Below are 12,174 nucleotides of genomic sequence, written 5' to 3'. Positions count from 1 at the left end.
CCCAAATTCCTCCTGCTGCACAGAATTCGAAGCCGCTCCCTCTTCCGTCCTAAGAGAAAAACAGCAGATCCCGCTCTTCGAAGCCCCCTCCCCGGCAGCCCCCGCCCCTCAGTCTTATTCCTTCCTTCCCCGGGGACCGCCGGTGGCGCAGCGGGGCCACCATCCGTGCGGGGCCCACGGGCCTGCCGGGAGCTGGAGCGGGACGGCGCGCGCACGGAGGCCCCGCGACCGGCAGAGGGCGCTGCGGCTCCCCGGCGGCGCGGCTGCGGTCTGCGGGGCGCCGGGCCGGGAGGAGGTGCCCGGGCCCGGCGTGTGCGTCTCAGGGTGGCCGGGAGGGGGTGCGCGCCTCTGCCGCCCCGCGCCGCCCTCCCGTGCGGGCCCGCTCGCCGCCCGGCGGCTGTCACCGCCGACCGTACCTCGCGAGCGAGGCGCCCGGGTTGCGCGGCGCCCTCCGACGCTCGGGCTTCGCCGCCGCGCGCCCCGCCGCTCGTCTTTGTCCGGGCGAGGCGGCCGGAGGAGCGGCGGCCGCGGCGGCCGAGCAGGGGCGCGCCCGGGCGTGCTGTCGGCGGGCCCCGGCCGCGGGCGCCGGTGGCCCGGAGCGGGGGCGGCGGCCTGGGCGGTGCCTGCGCGAGGTGAGTGCGGGGGCGCCGAGCGGGCGCTGCGGGCGCGGCGGCGGGCGTGGGCGGCGAGGTGACGGCGCGGGGGAGAGCGCCGCAGGTGCGGAGGCGTCTCTGGCTGCGCCGCCTCCGCTGGCTTCTCTTGGCAAGTTTGTCGGGCCCCCCCTTTGCGGACCTCCGTGGCGGGTCAGCAGAGTCCAGACCTGTCGGTAAATAGAAAACTCGAGCTGAAGGAGGAGGAGGAAGAGGAAGAGGAAGCGTGTCGGAACCTGGTCCGGGATGAGAGTCTCACTGAGGGCAGTGGTGGCTTCTTGGACCTCTTTCTTGGCTCTTTCCCACCCAGGTGAGCGAATCCTCTTCTGCGCGGTCCAGCAGGGCCGGGCTGGGTTCCGCAGCCTGCCTTCTGGAACCCGCTCGCAGGCAGGTGCACGGAGTTAGGGAGTCACTGCCGCCGGGCTCAGGGCAGCGAAGTATTTATTTGGCTTTTCTGTCATCATAGCACTTAGTCTTTCCTGCCCACATCACCTGCTTGGGCTGAGGTTTTGCAGCTCATTTGGCGCCTTCGCTGCTGCTAGGTTAAACATCTTCTGTTTCGGGAGGGGTGGTAGGTTAGTTGAGTCGAATCCTTCCACCCGCCCCCCCCCCCCCGCCCCAGCTTTGGATAATTTGTTCTGTGTCTTCGTCTTAATTTAGTAGGAATGTGTTATTTCCTTTGAGCTTTATGATGGTAAAGCAGTGAAACGGTTTGCTACATCCATTTTTTTTTTCATTCTGAGCCTGTGTACAGAAGGAATTTCAGGCACACAAGTGATGTTACTACCATTCTATTTTAAATACAAACATGGAAAGAAGTACTCTTGGCAGGGTACCAAAGGCGCCTGTACTCTCTGTTATATAAGTGCTTTAAGAAATATTTGCTCATTGGTAAAGTTATAAAAGTGATTACAAGAGTATCTGAGGAGAATGGTTGAAGGTAAGTCAGAACTGTATTTTCAGACCAAAAGTTTATTTGAAGAGAAGCATGGTCTTAGCTTGAGGTACCCTTTAAGATAATATAGGGCCCTTTCTCTGAACTTATTAGAATTGCAAAACATTAAAAAATAAAATAGATTCTGTAAAGGCTATTAAGAAACTTGGTGGAAATTTTTGACTACTGATTGATAGAGATAAAAAAAGATCCCATAGATATCCTTTATGGCTTTCAAACTATTGAATGATTTTCTTTTTATATCTTTTTTTTTTTTTTTTTTTTAAAGATTTTATTTATTTATTTGAGAGAGAGAATGAGATACAGAGAGCATGAGAGGGGGGAGGGTCAGAGGGAGAAGCAGACTCCCCGCTGAGCAGGGAGCCCGATGTGGGACTCGATCCCAGGACTCCAGGATCATGACCTGAGCCGAAGGCAGTCGCCCAACCAACTGAGCCACCCAGGCGCCCCTGATTTTCTTTTTATATCTGATGGAAACTTAGTAATTATGAGCTATCAGTTATTAAAGATCCCTGCCCTCAATAAAACCGCTACTCGTATTTATGGTTATTTTTTTTCAGGTAAGAAGAAGATAAAAGTAGAAAACATCAGAAATTCTGACGTGTAGGCACCCCCTCTTGTGCCCCCACCTCGGTATTCCTTTCTGTTTTCAATTTATATATCATGGCTTGGGGTGATGCTGAGGCATATGTAATGTTAAAATCTCTCTTGGTGATTCTTACGTGCAGCCAGGGCTGCACAGAGACCCCGGGGATAGCACTGTTTCTGTTAGTCACTTTGTAGCCCAATGTGTGGCTACAGGGGTGTAAGGTAAGTTAAAATAAGTGGTTGAAAATTGGGGGAGAGAAAAATGGTATTGGAAAGATGTGTCGAAGAATTACAGCGTGTACACTTTTGTGTTGTATCCAAAGATCTTCCTCGATGATTTTTTTTAAGCCTGCAGAAATCGTTGTTGTTTATCAGGGACCCATAATTCCCTGTAAAGTACATAGAGAAGTCCTAAGTGGGACATTTCTTTGCGCCGAGGTAAGAGTGAAGTTGAGGAGTAGTGTCTGGTTATTCCTTCTGTGTGCACGAAAAGATAATCAAGTCTTATTAAAAAATCTAATTAAAAACTTAATGTAGACTAGTAAATGAAGTGCAAAAAGCTTTTCATTGTTTTCAAGGTTGGAAATAAACCTGGCTGCTGACTCAGTGTTTTCTATCTTATGTAATTCCAGATATTCAGCTCTTATGGATGGTTTATGAAGGCTTATGTAAGAACGACGACTATGCTTTTTGTACTCTGTTAAACTCCCTGTTTTGGCTATTACATAATTGACACAGTACTAGATGGTTAGAGCCCAAATAGGGGAAGGATGCACAACCCCAGCCCAGCACATGTACTTTTATAATGAATTGCTGTTGCCAAATTAGTGGGAACGGCAGGGATGGAGGTTTGTGAAAGAGAGATAAGAATAGCATCTAGAGGACTGATGTAATAGAATGCTGTTATGCTTAGCGGTTTTCTAGAGATTTTAATGCTGCCGTATAAACCGCCGTAGTCTTTTATTTCTCCCAGCAGAGGTGGATTTACTGGGAAGCTAATGAATCTTAAGCTTCAGGGCCCCTCACGAAGGCTTCTTCTGAGCCCCCTGGGAAGGCCACTAGCAAGTAGTGTGTTCACATGGTCATACCTAATTTTATATTTGCATTTTGGATTCTTTTTAAATAAGGATGACACTCTCCCCCACCCCCCCCCCCCGCATCTCCCATCATATAAATGTAATGCTCTGCAAACTCGGAATCTGTTCTGGCTCTCAATTATGTGAGATGTTAAGTTAACTTATAAAAATGCTTTTTCTTATTTTAACATCTACAGTCTTATAAAAAGACAAAAACTGAAATCTGGCCAATGTTGTAGTTGACCTGCTGAAAAAGAGCAAAGTGCACGCTCCCTAGGGCTACTGAAATCAGCTGGTTATCTGGAGAACCAACTCTTTGCTTTGTTGATTTTGCACAAACAGGGCTTTTTTGGGTCTGGGTGTGAGTTGGAGGTGGAGAAAAGCTGAGACGGGGGAGGGGAAGGGAGGAAAGTGGGTTAAAGCCTTTCCATATTTCAGAGGCGGGCTGCCAAGGGGGAAGGAAGAAATTAACTACCAAAAGAGGCTTCATTAATAAAAAGTTAATAGGAACAGATAACATCGGCAACATTAGGAGATATGATTGTAAACTCCTTAGCATCCATCTCTAATATGAATTTTAAACGGTGAGCAAACTCAGGGCTGGAAAATATTCCCTGGGAAGCAAGTGCATGTCAGGAGGGACTCGCATGAAGTGTTTGACTTGCCCCATTAGCAGCCTGATTGTGTCCACCGCCAGAATGTTTGAAAGGGACTTGTTGAGAAGAGGGGAGGATTGTCTCTTTTTCTCTGACGTGATTTCTACTTCCTATCTGAATTCAGATGCCTTCAGATCTTATCATCTTGATCCCTTTCCCACCAATTCTTATACCCCATCCATCCATTCTCCACTCCCCTGCACAAAGACTCTCTCCTTGACCAAACTTTAGTGAGGCTCCTTCGAGGACTCCTCTTGACACCAGCCTTGGTCTGTAAGAACTGCAACTTTTAGCGCACTCTTCCCCCACCCCCAACTCCACCCCAATTCACACACTAAGACACTTGAAAAACTCTAACAGGCTTCTGGCAGCCTAAGACATGTCCCTGGGATGACCCAGCCCCCCTTGAGTTGTTGTTTGAAAAAGCCCAAGGCTGCCAAAAGAATTTACCCTTTGTACCAGCCAACACTTTATTGTGGGCCCCTGACTTCCCTTTCATTGAGTATTTATTAGAAAAACACAATCATAATCCTTTCTCTGCCCCTTCGAGATGTAGGTGTATCTCCTACAACTCAGGACTGTCTTTCTCAAAGACCTGAAAGCCATTCCTTTGAATTGTAATCATTAGGGAGGACAGGGCCTCTGCCTCCCAGTCTCTGTAGGAGCCTGACTTGGACAAGTGCCAGTGAGCAGGCACAGACGGCCTAATTGCCTTGACACTGAGCAACCACCCTATCCCCCTCCTTGACTCTGCTTATATATGCTGCTTATTCCCCCTCCTTATTCCTCCATTCTTGTAAAACACTCAGTCACCTCTACATGGATGGAAGGAAAGCTCAGTTCTGTGCTGAAGTTTCTTTCCCCTTTTGCAGTATATACTGAATAAAATCTGTCTTTACTGCCCTTAGTGTCCAGTTTTGTTTCTCCGTAACAGCACCCAGCACGTGCTCTAGAGTGTGTGTGTGCCTCGTGCTGTTGTAGGTACAGGTACTAAAGAGCAGTGAACAAAACAGACGAGAACCGTGCCCCCGAGGAACTTACAGGGTAATGGGTAAATTCAAATAAATACTCAGTATATCAGGTAGGGATAGCGCTACAGAGAAAAGTAAATCCTAGAAGGACTATAGGGCAGGGAATTGCTGTGCCAAGGAGGATGGTCAGGGAAGGCGTGTCCGAGAGGGGACGTTCAGTGGAGCCCTAAAGGAGATGGAAGAATGAGCCATATGGCTATCTGGGGAGGAGCATTTTGCTCATTGGGCAACAGGTAGTGTAGGGCCCTCAGAGCAGAGCTCCACCGGCATGTGGGAGGAGCAGGGAGGTCTGGTGCTGCAGGCAGTTGTGGGGGACTCTAATGCTGATGGCCAGTGCCTCCCCCCAAGAGCACGCACCTCTGTAATTATGTTGTGGTGGTGTCTCGGGCCTACCCTTGGACACTTATCTGCAGCACCCTGAGGCTGTGTCAGGCGAGTGGGGGTGTTGCTCTGGGGACTCTGGGTGGTGTGGTGGCTTGGGACTGGTTGCAGCTGAGGGCCTCTCAGGGACGTGGAATCCAGTCTACACCATTACATGAACTGGGAGTTGGAGGGAGGTTGTTTGTCTTCATTGATGGTTCCCATTGGCTTGTTGTAGGAAGGGGGCCAGCAGGAAAGTCGCATTTCTGCCTAGGTTCCCTGCAGTCCCCTAGGAATAAACAGAACTGCACTGAATAAGGATGTTGACAGTGGGAACCACACTACTCTTTCTTAGGGAATCTGGAAATGCTGAGAACCTTGAGCAACTTCTTTTTTTTTTTTTTTTTAATGTTTTTATTGTTATGTTAATCCCCATACATTACATCATTAGTTTTAGATGTAGTGTTCCATGATTCATTGTGCATAACACCCAGCGCTCCATGCAGAACGTGCCCTCCTCAATACCCATCACCAGGCTAACCCATCCTCCCACTCCCCTCCCCTCTAGAATCCTCAGTTCGTTTTTCAGAGTCCATCGTCTCTCATGGTTCGTCTACCCCTCCGATTTCCCCCCCTTCATTCTTCCCCTCCTGCTACCTTCTTTTTTTTTTTTCTTAACATATATTACATTATTTGTTTCAGAGGTACAGATCTGAGATTCAACAGTCTTGCACAATTCACAGCGCTTACCAGAGCACATACCCTCCCCAGTGTCTATCACCCAGTCACCCCATCCCTCCCACCCCACCCCCTGCTCCAGCAACCCTCAGTTTGTTTCCTGAGATTAAGAATTCCTCGTATCAGTGAGGTCATATGATACATGTCTTTCTCTGTTTGACTTATTTCGCTCAGCATAATACCCTCCAGTTCCATCCACGTCGTTGCAAATGGCAAGATCTCATTCCTTTTGATGGCTGCATAATATTCCATTGTATACCACATCTTCTTTATCCCCATTCATCTGTCGATGGACGTCTTGGCTCTTTCCACATTTTGGCTATTGTGGACATTGCTGCTATAAACATCGGGGTGCACGTACCCCTTTGGATCCCTACATTTGTATCTTTGGGGTAAATACCCAGTAGTGCAATTGCTGGATCGTATGGTAGCTCTATTTTCAACTTTTTGAGGAATCTCCATACTGTTTTCCAGAGTGGCTGCACCAGCTTGCATTCCCACCAACAGTGTAGGAGGGTTCCCCTTTCTCTGCATCCCCACCAACATCTGTCGTTTCCTGACTTGTTAATTTTAGCCATTCTGACTGGTGTGAGGTGGTATCTCATTGAGGTTTTGATTTGGATTTCCCTGATGCCGAGTGATATTGAGCACTTTTTCATGTGTCTGTTGGCCATTTGGATGTCTTCTTTGGAAAAATGTCTGTTCATGTCTTCTGCCCATTTCTTGACTGGATTCTTTGTTCTTTGGGTGTTGAGTTTGATGAGTTCTTTATAGATTTTGGATACTAGCCCTTTATCTGATATGTCATTTGCAAATATTTTCTCCCATTCTGTCGGTTGTCTTTTGGTTTTGTGGACTGTTTCCTTTGCTTTGCAAAAGCTTTTTATCTTGATGAAGTCCCAATAGTTCATTTTTGCCCTTACTTCCCTTGCCTTTGGCGATGTTTCTAGGAAGAAGTTGCTGCGGCTGAGGTCAAAGAGGTTGCTGCCAGTGTTCTCCTTTAGGATTTTGATGGACTCCTGTCTCACATTGAGGTCTTTCAACCATTTGGAGTCTATTTTTGTGTGTGGTGTAAGGAAATGGTCCAGTTTCATTCTTCTGCATGTGGCTGTCCAATTTTCCCAACACCATTTGTTGAAGAGACTGTCTTTTTTCCATTGGACATTCTTTTCTGCTTTGTCAAAGATCAGTTGACCATAGAGTTGAGGGTCCATTTCTGGGCTCTCTATTCTGTTCCATTGATCTGTGTGTCTGTTTTTGTGCCAGTACCATACTGTCTTGATGATGACAGCTTTGTAATAGAGCTGGAAGTCCGGAATTGTGATGCCGCCAGCTTTGCTTTTCTTTTTCAACATTCCTCTGGCTATGCGGGGTCTTTCTTGTTCCATACAAATTTTAGGATTATTTGTTCCATTTCTTTGAAAAAAGTGGATGGTATTTTGATGGGGATTGCATTGAATGTGTAGATTGCTCTAGGTAGCATTGCCATCTTCACAATATTTGTTCTTCCAATCCATGAGCATGGAACGTTTTTCCATTTCTTTGTGTCTTCCTCAATTTCTTTCATGAGTATTTTATAGTTTTCTGAGTACAGATCCTTTGCCTCTTTGGTTAGATTTATTCCTAGGTATCTTATGGTTTTGGGTGCAATTGTAAATGGGATCGACCCCTTAATTTCTCTTTCTTCTGTCTTGTTGTTGGTGTATAGGAATGCCACTGACTTTTGTGCATTGATTTTATATCCTGCCACTTGACTGAATTCCTGTATGAGTTCTAGCAGTTTTGGGGTGGAGTCTTTTGGGTTTTCCACATAAAGTATCATATCATCTGCAAAGAGTGAGAGTTTGACTTCTTCTTTGCCGATTTGGATGCCTTTGATTTCTTTTTGTTGTCTGATTGCTGTGGCTAGGACTTCTAATACTATGTTGAATAGCAGTGGTGATAGTGGACATCCCTGCCGCGTTCCTGACCTTAGGGGGAAAGCTCTCCGTTTTTCCCCATTGAGAATGATATTCGCTGTAGGTTTTTCATAGATGGCTTTTATGATATTGAGGTATGTACCCTCTATCCCTATACTCTGAAGAGTTTTGATCAAGAAAGGATGCTGTACTTTGTCGAATGCTTTTTCTGCATCTGTTGAGAGGATCATATGATTCTTGTTCTTTCTTTTGTTAATGTATTGTATCACGTTGATTTGCGGATGTTGAACCAACCTTGCAGCCCAGGGATAAATCCCACTTGGTCGTGGTGAATAATCCTTTTAATGTCCTGTTAGATCCTACTGGCTAGTATTTTGGTGAGAATTTTTGCATCCATGTTCATCAGGGATATTGGTCTGTAATTCTCCTTTTTGATGGGGTCTTTGTCTGGTTTTGGGATCAAGGTAATGGTGGCCTCATAAAATGAGTTTGGAAGTTGTCCTTCCATTTCTATTTTTTGGAACAGTTTCAGAAGAATAGGTATTAATTCTTCTTTAAATGTTTGGTAGAATTCCCCTGGGAAGCCATCTGGCCCTGGGCTTTTGTTTGTTGGGAGATTTTTGATGACTGCTTCAATTTCCTTAGTGGTTATAGGTCTGTTCAGGTTTTCTTTCTGTTTCTTCCTGGTTCAGTTTTGGTAGTTGATACATCTCTAGGAATGCATCTATTTCTTCCAGGTTATCGAATTTGCTGGCATAGAGTTGCTCATAATATGTTCTTATAATTGTTTGTATTTCTTTGGTGTAAGTTGTGATCTCTCCTCTTTCATTCATGATTTTGTTGATTTGGGTCATTTCTCTTTTCTTTTTGATAAGTCTGGCCAGGGGTTTATCAATCTTGTTAATTCTTTCAAAGAAGCAGCTTCTAGTTTCGTTGATCTGTTCTACTGTTCTTTTAGTTTCTATTTCATTGATTTCTGCTCTGATCTTTATTATTTCTCTTCTCCTGCTGGGTTTAGGCTTTATTTGCTGTTCTTTCTCCAGCTCCTTTAGGTGTAGGGTTAGGTTGTGTACTTGAGACCTTTCTTGTTTTGAGAAAGGCTTGTATTGCTATATACTTTCCTCTGAGGACTGCCTTTGCTGCATCCCAAAGATTTTGAATACTTGTGTTTTCATTTTCATTGGTTTCCATGAATTTTTTTAATTCTTCTTTAATTTCCTGGTTGACGCATTCATTCTTCAGTAGGATGCTCTTTAGCCTCCATGTATTTGAGTTCTTTCTGACTTTCCTCTTGTGATTGAGTTCTAATTTCAAAGCATTGTGGTCTGAAAATAGGCAGGGAATGATCCCAATCTTTTGGTACCGGTTGAGACCTGATTTATGACCTAGGATGTGATCTATTCTGGAGAATGTTCCATGGGCACTAGAGAAGAATGTGTATTCCATTGCTTTGGGATGGAATGTTCTGAATATGTCTGTGAAGTCCATTAGGTCCAGTGTGTCATTTAAAGTCTTTATTTCCTTGTTGATCTTTTGCTTAGACGATCTGTCCATTTCAGTGAGGGGGGTGTTAAAATCCCCCACTATTGTTGTCGATGTATTTCTTTGCTTTTGTTATTAATTGCCTTATATAATTGGCTGCTCCCATGTTAGGGGCATAGATATTTACAATTGTTATATCTTCTTGTTGGATAGACCCTTTAAGTAGGATATAGTGTCCTTCCTCATCTCTTATTACAGCCTTTGGTTTAAAATCTAATTTGTCTGATATAAGGATTGCCACCCCAGCTTTCTTTTGGTGTCCATTAGCATGGTAAATGGTTTTCCACCCTCTGACTTTCAATCTGGGGGTGTCTTTGGTTCTAAAATGAGTCTCTTGCAGACAGCATATCGATGGGTCTTGTTTTTTAATCCAATCTGATAGCCTGTGTCTTTTGATTGGGGCATTTAGCCCATTTACATTCAGGGTGACTATTGAAAGATAGGAATTTAATGCCATTGTATTGCCTGCAAGGTGACTGTTTCTGCATATTGTCTGTGTTCCTTTCTGGTCTATGTTGCTTTTAGGCTCTCTCTCTGCTTAGAGGACCCCTTTCAAGATTTCTTGTAGGGCTGGTTTGATGTTTGCAAATTCCTTTAGTTTTTGTTTGTCCTGGAAGCTTTTTATCTCTCCTTCAATTTTCAATAACAGCCTAGCTGGATATAGTATTCTTGGCTGCGTATTTTTCTCATTTAGTGACCTTGAGCAACTTCTAAGGTGAAACTGAGCTGGAGAGAACCCTGTGGCCTAAAGGCAGCTGGGATTAGGTTTTGAGGAGGGGACATTGCTCTTTGGCTGATGAGGCTCCTGTATGCCTAGATGGCTGCCCTATAGCCGGTAACCAAACCACACATTGTGTACACACAGTCATTAAAGGTAAGTCAGTGGTGTATGTGATTAGGGCTAAGCCAGTATTAATGACAGGTTGATATTGATTGACTTTGGGCACTTTGACCCACCCTCAGAAATGAAAAGCCAACATGGTGTATTAGCTTCTATAAAGACCATAATAAGGGAAATAAATTTGTCCAGAAATAGGCTAATATTGATATAGTGATTTTAAATGCTTTACAGAAGCACAATGGAAAAAGCATGGAGTATAGAGCCATGGATTACAAGAAATTACAAAACAGCAGAAGCAAATAATGAGCACTTAATAGGGAAGTTAAATTTCCACACTTCACCAGACTATTACTGCAGAGTATTAATCTAAAAACCTAATATGAACACTACCTCTGTTAAATGCCAGCAGAGAAGTAATCTCAAATCATCCAGAATTAATTATTTTGTACTATGCTGTTTGAAATTACTCAAAATAGCTTCTCAAGTCAGGCAGTCTTTCTCCACAAACAAATAACTGTTTTCTCAGGTTGGAAGTGTTGCCACATATTAAGCCAAACACGTTTTTTGTCCCTAATTCTTATATTTCTATCAGTTATTTTCTGGGGATGCCAATTTGAGAACTGAAATCATGTAGAAGAATACTTTGGTTGAAATCGATATTTGTAAGCCTGATGCATTTTCTGTTAGTGTTGCATTAATATCTTTGGAAAATATCTATGGCAGATATACCAAACATTATTTATAAATTCTACAGACTCCAACAAGTATTTCTTTAAAAAAATCCACATTGTTTTAGTTTAACTGGCAACTACGAATGAGCTTTATACTGAGTGAGCTAATGTGCCTCTACTAGAAGATTTAAGAAGTTAGTTTAATATTATTACTACTTTGTCCTCTACCCCTAAACTTCACACTGAAATTTTTCTGCTAGATTTTGGGGTTATCATTTTGACAACAACCCAAGATATTGTAGTGGAATATAAAAGTGAATTAAAGCTAATATCTCAGTTTGGAGAATTTTTTTTTAAAGAGCAGAGATATCTGAAAATTACCTGTCTCTAAGGTTGGGACTAGAGAGAGGCTAGTCAGACACTTGCCTCAGTTGCAAATTTTAAAGGGACATCAAAAAACTGAGCAATAAAAAAAATGATATTTTAATGCAATTAAAAAAATAAAAATTAGTGCAAAAAATTCATGATGAGCAAAATGCCAAATTTTTAAAAAGACAAGATCAGTGTTATTGATTTTTCCTTTGGTGTCAGTCTCCAGTATGGCATGGTACAGCACCTTTATTGATTGTGTATTAATTTAAAATTTTGATACTTTATTCATCATGTATTTTTATTTAAACAAATCTTTATCTTGGAACCACATCTGGAATGTTAGAGTAAGGACTTTCTGTAAATCTTCTCCTCCAAAATAGCAGTGAGAACAAAATTTCACTGAGGCAAATACTGTCAAAATAAACTATTTTAGAACTCTGGAATTGAATCAAAGAGTTGCAACAATTCCATGAGCATTTATTCAAGAAAATAGACTGACTTTCAGAACAGTGAACTTTGTGGCATTTAAACTTACTCCCATTATCTCTTCCTAGCACAGTAGCCTTGAAAACTAAAAGCTAGTGGAGGGGACAGAACAGGTTCTGAACTCTTCAAAAACCCCATTTGCAGAAAATTGTCATCATAGGACCTGTCTGGCAGCTACTGAAAACCTCCATTCTCAGAGCTTGTTTTTATTTTACCAGACTCAGAACTCATTCTGTGTGAACAGCCTTAGGGTATTTGTTAAAAACAATTAGCAATTGTTTAACATTGC

The 12,174-nt window shown here is 43.7% G+C and overlaps 1 protein-coding gene across 11 annotated transcripts in view; it reads left to right on the top strand.

Annotated features, from left to right (window-relative positions):
* The first annotated feature begins 321 nt into the window (after window positions 1–321).
* MTUS2 (microtubule associated scaffold protein 2) overlaps window positions 322–12,174 on the top strand; it is a 584,469-nt gene continuing 572,616 nt past the window's right edge. For 6 of the 11 annotated variants that reach the window (XM_078070522.1, XM_078070516.1, XM_078070521.1 and 3 more), the window contains exon 1: window positions 323–632. The gene's annotated coding sequence lies outside the window, so the exon portion shown is untranslated. Of the gene's footprint in view, window positions 633–661; window positions 961–12,174 lie in introns of those variants that run through there. The other 5 variants (XM_078070523.1, XM_078070520.1, XM_078070518.1 and 2 more) reach the window with 2 other exon arrangements.

Source organism: Halichoerus grypus, chromosome 4 (genome assembly GCF_964656455.1).
Source record: "Halichoerus grypus chromosome 4, mHalGry1.hap1.1, whole genome shotgun sequence".
Classification (NCBI taxonomy): domain Eukaryota; kingdom Metazoa; phylum Chordata; class Mammalia; order Carnivora; family Phocidae; genus Halichoerus; species Halichoerus grypus.
The sequence above is the reverse complement of the archived record's forward strand: the minus strand, read 5'-3'. Positions and strand labels throughout refer to the sequence as shown.